This window comes from Drosophila virilis, chromosome 3, assembly GCF_030788295.1.
Source record: "Drosophila virilis strain 15010-1051.87 chromosome 3, Dvir_AGI_RSII-ME, whole genome shotgun sequence".
NCBI classification, from domain to species: domain Eukaryota; kingdom Metazoa; phylum Arthropoda; class Insecta; order Diptera; family Drosophilidae; genus Drosophila; species Drosophila virilis.
The window spans coordinates 16,038,995-16,045,776 of record NC_091545.1 but is presented as its reverse complement, the minus strand read 5'-3'; the positions used below and the strand labels follow the sequence as shown (position 1 = coordinate 16,045,776).

Here is a 6,782-nt window from a genome sequence, read left to right as displayed (position 1 = left end):
GTAAAACACATTAAAAACGGATATGAAAGCATTAAAAATAGTTAATCTTATGTACTTAGCCCATAAGCCTTTTCAGCTCTGCCCTGATGACGATAAAAATCTGTTGTTGTTATTGATTGTCCGTCTGTCCGTCTGATTGTCATTCTGCCTGTTTTTCTGTCTGTTTGATTGTGGTTGTGGCCTGCTGTCAGCTCTGTCGTACTTGTGTGCATGAGTATTTTGTTAAATATTTTAAACAACAATGTATATGCTTAATGCATACTTATGAACCCATTTCTGGCTTTGCGTTGGGCCTGATAGTATTTTTCTTTAATTTGTCTGTTCCATTTTCAATTTGCCGCCACTGTGGTTTTAAATGCTTGTAATTGCTTTACTCTTGAAATTCAGTGGGAAGGGGAGTAAAAAAACAAAAAAAAGAAAAACTTCCAAATAACCCCAAAAAAAAAATGACGGAGAACGAGACGAATTGAGTGAGTTGTGGAGTTGATTAATTGCGTCGAAAATTGTTTAAAAATATTTTAATTGTTTTGTCTGCGCTTCGCAGAGAACACGCCCACATCTTTTTTGCTTAAATGTTTTAATTTGCAATTTTTAATTTAAATTTAATAAATATTAAAATACCATTGTTGTTTCCACAATTTCAGCTTTGAACTGCGTAAAATTGGTTTATCGTTCCTTTTTTTCCTTGAAGCTAAGATCAAGATTGTTTCGACGGTAGCCAGCACTGATTGTGGCGGGCTAGTTGTAATTCCAGTGTTAATATGTCATTTAGGACAAGTGTCATTGAAAATTTAACAATTGGACAGCTTTAGCGCTTGACACTTAACGCTTGCCGCACAATTCAAAATGTGCTCAAATCTCTTCGCACCCCCATTGAAAATTTGCTGCCCTTTTTGTGAACCGCAAAACAGCGCTGCTGTCATTTATCATTTGGAGTCCTCCATTCACATTCACATACACACATGCACACGCTTTTTGACACTCAAACTCTTCAACACTTTGACAGAAAATTGCCGCACAAATACACACACACACACACACACGCGCACAGCAACACACACATACCCAATTACCGAGTAGCCCAACTCCCGAATTTGGTACCCTTTTTGCGGCTCGTCTTTGGAAATTGTTTCGGCTGGATGGTTTTCATTTTTTGAAATGAGCAGCGCATAAAATCGAAATAGCATTTAAGGATTCGTGCAGTCATCATAATATAAAGAGTCATAATAATTTGTCAAATGCGATTTTTGTCTGTTGTGGACGTTTATGTAATGAGTTTTATGCCCCTTTACACCAATTGCTGTTCAACTGATGGATATGATGATGCGAATGATGATGACGCTGAAGATGATGATGCGAATGATGGGGATGATAATGGCGATGATGATCGGAATAATTGCGTGTGCAGTTAATGTGATTTTTCAATTGATTTCTCGTGTGTGTGCGCGGCCAATGAAATTGAGTTATAAATGACCAGTAAAAGTGTGTTGATTTTTATTGCACATGGGTAATGGTCTATAACATCAACAGATTGTGTGGTAATCTGTTATGGCTCATGCAAAGAACGCAGCTGTATAAGGCTTTTGGTCCTTTTGAGGCAATTCACATTTTCGTTGCATACTTTTCTGCGTCTATAATAAATATTTCATATTTTACAGCTATAAAGATTAACTATAATAAAACGTTTAATTTTTCTTAAGAATTCCTTGTTATATTTGCTTATAACAAAAGGTTGAATTTCTTTAGATTTCATTGACCAGAAGAACTAAATGATTTTTGTAACAAATATATTAAAATATTTGTTATATTGAAAGACAGAATAAGATTGATAAATTCAAAGAAATCATATGCTAATATTGATTTAAATAACGTTATTCTTTGAAAACATTAATTTATTTGCAAGCTATTTGTATTGATTTATTCAACTCTCAATTCTGTTCTTAACAGACTTTGCCATTAATTCAAGTACTTCAAAATGCGGATCCTCTTTGGAAGCCTTGCAAGCGTCAGGCTAAAAAAAAGTATTATTGTTTATACTAGAAAAGTTAACTTAAATCAGTTGTCAATTGTCTTTTCATATTTAATATAACGTAGCATAAACATGCTTTAATTTTTAATGTACAGAACTCAATATGTTTTTATCTGCGCTTTGGAAACTCTTAAGTCGCCGAATTATGCAAAATTTTACACATATTTTAAGCTAATGCCATTTTACTGTATTATCGCATTTGCAAAAATTCTCAGACTAATTTGAATTCAAAAGTAAAACGCTCACATTGGTACCCAATGTCAGACCACAAAATCCGCACTTAAAAGTTCATTTCTGATGTTTTCATTTCCAACAAATTTAGCCATGAGAAACCGGGTATCGGGCGAGGTAAAAGGAAAGTTGTGCGTACTGCACTCGGGAAGCGTAAATCATAGAGAAAAACTCTCGTAAAAGTAATAATGCGATTAAGTCTGCTTAAGCGACCCAAAGCGTACTTAACAAACTGAGCCTTAGATGGATGCCCCAGACGGATAGATAGAAGACATTTTCTTGTTTGTAGACAGAGAGAGGCAAGGGGGATTGACATGCGGAGGTTTATGTAAACTTTTGACACAAACAACAACAAAACGGGTTAAGGCTATAAGGCGAGGCGTGGCAAGGCCCGAGACGCGATAAAGATGCCGACGCTGTGGACAAATGAAAGATTAAAAGTCAAAATGATTAATTGTTGCCTATGTTGTTGTTGTTGTTTTTTTGTTGTTGAGTCTTTAGACTGAAAAATATAAATATAGCGAACAAAGGCGAACACAATAGGAAGCAACTGCAGCTGAAACAGGCCCAGAACGAGACAACCAAGACGAGACTTTAAAGGAACGCAGTTTCTCAAAAGTTTTCGCCAGCTCGAATAGTGCAATTTCTGGCGACGCTTTCGGAAAACTTACAGAATGGTGGTCCGTGGCGGAATTGATTTTCAAGCTCTGCAGTTTAGTGGCTTTGTGCCTCAACATTTAATTAATTTTCCAACTAATATGTGGCCGCGGTCCATGCTCGGCCGCTAGCATATAAGGCTTTATTTATACTTCAGTTCCAATAGTTTCGTCTGGCATGCCGCACGAGCTCGTCGCATTTGCATGCTTTAAAAGCAAAGCAATGCTGAGAATCTCAACATTTCTCAAATCCACGGGCCGCCCAGCTGACCCCAGCTAACTCCTCGCACTAAGTAGCTTACAATTATTTATTTATGTATGCTGGGGTTTTTGTACTTGGCAAATGCTTTTGACAGTTGTTACGGCTTAGCGGCCATGAAATGAACCTCAAAACAGGCTGTTCTTAACTCGCCGCTGGTGTGTCCTGTGCCCTATGTCCTGTCACCAACCAGCGCTTAGCGCTTAAGTTTTGCATAATTTGCCAGAGGATTGTGATTTAAGTTTTCTATGGCAAATTTCTGCCACGTAACAATGGAAATGGCAAATAAGAGGTTTTTTATCTGTGGACTTCTGGTGTAACATTTTAAGCAGACTTGGAAAATTACTTTTGATGATGAGTGAATATGTGAGAAACACTATCTTGTTTGTATAAGGTTTTGGCAATCACACTCCTGCTTATATTTATTAAGACTGAGGACTTAGAGCTCAGGCACTTATTTCTTATATAATCTCATGCTAAATTCTCTTAAACTGCAGATTCATAATCAAATCAAGAAAATGCATAGAGTATTTAAAGTATTTCAATATAATATGAGTAATACATTTACATAACATTATCTATCCGTCCATCTGTCTGTCGGCCGCTCTGTTTCTGTTTCTATTTATCGCAGTCTGTCGGGCTTAAAGCTTTTTTGGTTAAGTTAAACATAGCATAGTTGTTTATTGTTATTTGTTGCTGAGATTACATATGTGAGAGTCGTCTAGATCATACCATATTAGGCATACGCGAGAGTCAGATCACTTCATCATATCGCTATAAGCTTACCTATGCTATAAGAGATTTTAAAACAAAACGGCATACCAAATCCTTGAAATGAAATGATTGAGTATTTGTATAAAAATGCTAATAAATATGAGTATCTACTTTTTTTGCAAGAGTATACAATCTTCAGCAGCCCTAAGATCAAAACGTGTTTAAAAAGTAACATAATACCTTAAAGAGGAAAAAGACAGACGCATAAATACGGGAATGTATTTTGTGATTTACTTAAAATGCCATTAGACTTGTAGCCGAGCTGGAAAGGCATTCCAAAAACACTTGACACTCACAGCTGGATGACTGAATGGTGCCACTTGCCAACTGGAGATCGCCACCCGCTGGCTGGGGGCAAGACCAGGGCACAATTCGTCTCGTTGGCAACCCCTTGACTATCGCATAAATACATGTTTTATTCATCAGCTGCAGTTGGCTGCCATTGCAACGGAAGTTAGTTTATGCCAAGTCGCAGAATTTGCCCAACAGGCTAGCGGGCCACGCCCCCGAAAAAAGTTAGTGAATTAAATCAAATTCACGCTTCAATTGATTTTCATGCTGACTTGAACTTGGCGACTTGCAACGACTGCTGCAAAATTGTTAAAGTTTTGCGCTCACAAATTTTGCTTGGCTGCTTTAATTGAAAGCCAACAACTTTGCCAAGAAACTTTATGGCCGCTTTATAATTTCGTTACGATGCGCATTCAATTTTTACTTCATCTATTTGCCCCCTTGGCAAATAAAATAATATTCGTCAGTTATCGCCACAGCTTTATAAAGCACTTGTGAAATGCAATAAACATTTCATGCATGCTATTCAAGCGAATGAACAGAAACGAGTTGAACACCAAAATCTAGACCGGGGGGGGCACAGAGCAAACAGCGCTGACCAAACCCCAATATAGCCCATCATACCAAAACATCAATGCCTCCACATTCGAGTGGTGCTGCAGTGATTTGAACGCCAAATACAGTTTGCCATATAATTGCAATTGCCACTGCGACGAGCTCATGTTGAGCTTGTCATGTGCAGTTCCACAATGTGGGAGCATGCGAATCAATTGGGGGCAGCAACTAGTTGTGGGCATAACACACTGGTACGTCCGCTTATAAAAAATATCAAAAACTTTTCTCTTTGTATGCAGCTAGCTGAAAGTATTTCGATTTATATCAGAAATAAGCATGACACTCTTATTTGTATCTGTCTGTTGGTTATTATTATTAATTCTATTTAATTTGCACTCACTACTTTCTTAAATATACAGTTGAAGTAGGCTTTAACAAACTCAAAAAATACAAGAATTTTAACAAATAATTGTATAGGATATTTTCATTTTAAGTATACTTCAAACAACAGGACTTGGAAGCTATTCTAATTAAAAAGTTGAAATGAACAACAGAAGCACTCGAAATTAATTCAGTTCAAGAGTCGTCATAAATGCAACTGAAGCAGCTCAAATCGCAATTATTTGTTTAAACAAAAACATAAAAGAACGGCAATTTTCAGCAAGCCGAACAATAAAAACCCTTTGCTTGCGGCTTGGCAGATGTGTGAGGGGAATAAGAAAGCTTGTGTTGGGTGAAAATATCTTGAAGAAGACAAAATTGTATACAACTTCTATAGTATGCAAGTAAATAATGCAGCTTAAAGCTAAAACTTACATTTAAATAGCCCTATTTTTTATACCCTACTTTGGACCATCCACACGTTGCAGGCACTCTCAGTTTGTGGCATGCCACGCCAAATGGATTAAATCAAAATCTGTTGACTGTTCGGTGCCGCAATGCAGCGCAGGCGATGACTTTGCAACTCATCCGCCTCGTGGTGCTTAGACGCATAAATCAATTGAAGAATCAATGAAGTGCAGGCGCACTGTTTGAACAAGGCTCCCAGCAAGAAGGCAGCCAAACAGGACCCCGTCAACGAGCCTGCAAATGGATGTCCCAATGTACCGATGCGGCCCAACTGATTCATGTGTCTCGGCTGGCTGATAAACTGGTGGCACAAAAAGAGGTATGGTATGCTGAGAGCAAGAGGTGGGGTACGCTGGAGGGAGAAAATAGATCCGTGGGGCAGGGCTAGTCACATAATTGAGCCAGCAATTTACAGGACGGCACAATGCGTGGAAGCTATTCAAAGTTGTTTGTGTTTATGCTACTGCTTCTGCTATTGTTGTTCTTGTTATTGTTGTCGGTCATTGTGTGTGTGTGCGTGTGTGTGGATGGGTGTGGGTGCTTGTGTGTGGGTGGAGGCAGCGGCAGTTAGCGTAGCATAGACAGCATTGAGTGGCAACAATACACATGCGTGCTATAATTTAGCTATCTTTCACACATAATTCACAACTACAACGACAGGGACAGTCATTAGCATTGCTGCATTTGTCTGTGAAACGGAAACGGAAATCGCGCTGCATTCAAATTGACAGACAGCAACAAACTGCACAACAAGTTGCCAACACAATAAGAAAGCGTAGATGCGTACAAGAATCAACAACTGATTTGACAAATCAACTGGGCGCAGTTGATTGCCATGGGCGTGGCAAATATATATATATTCAATTTTATTTTTGTGTTGTTATTTTTTAAGTGTTGCGAATACATGCATTATTGATAGAAGAAAAAAGAGAGCAACCTGTTCTTGGACTTTTTCAACATTTTTATTATTTATTAAAATTAAAGCTAATAAATATCATATTTATACAGAACCAACTATCGATTACGGCTGGTAATTATAATTAATAACATGTTTAATAAAAAGCGTTAACAATAAATAAATTGATTTTAAATGCTGATAACTTTTTTTTGCTAAATCCATACCCAAATCATGTATTAA

The 6,782-nt window shown here is 37.6% G+C and overlaps 1 long non-coding RNA gene across 1 annotated transcript; it reads left to right on the top strand.

The window, feature by feature from the left end:
* The first annotated feature begins 5,265 nt into the window (after positions 1 to 5,265).
* On the top strand, positions 5,266 to 6,560 carry LOC26531568 (uncharacterized). Its single transcript, XR_001450402.3, has 3 exons — positions 5,266 to 5,580; positions 5,665 to 5,963; positions 6,305 to 6,560. It is a non-coding gene; the product is annotated as an uncharacterized lncRNA (long non-coding RNA).
* Positions 6,561 to 6,782: the final 222 nt, after the last annotated feature.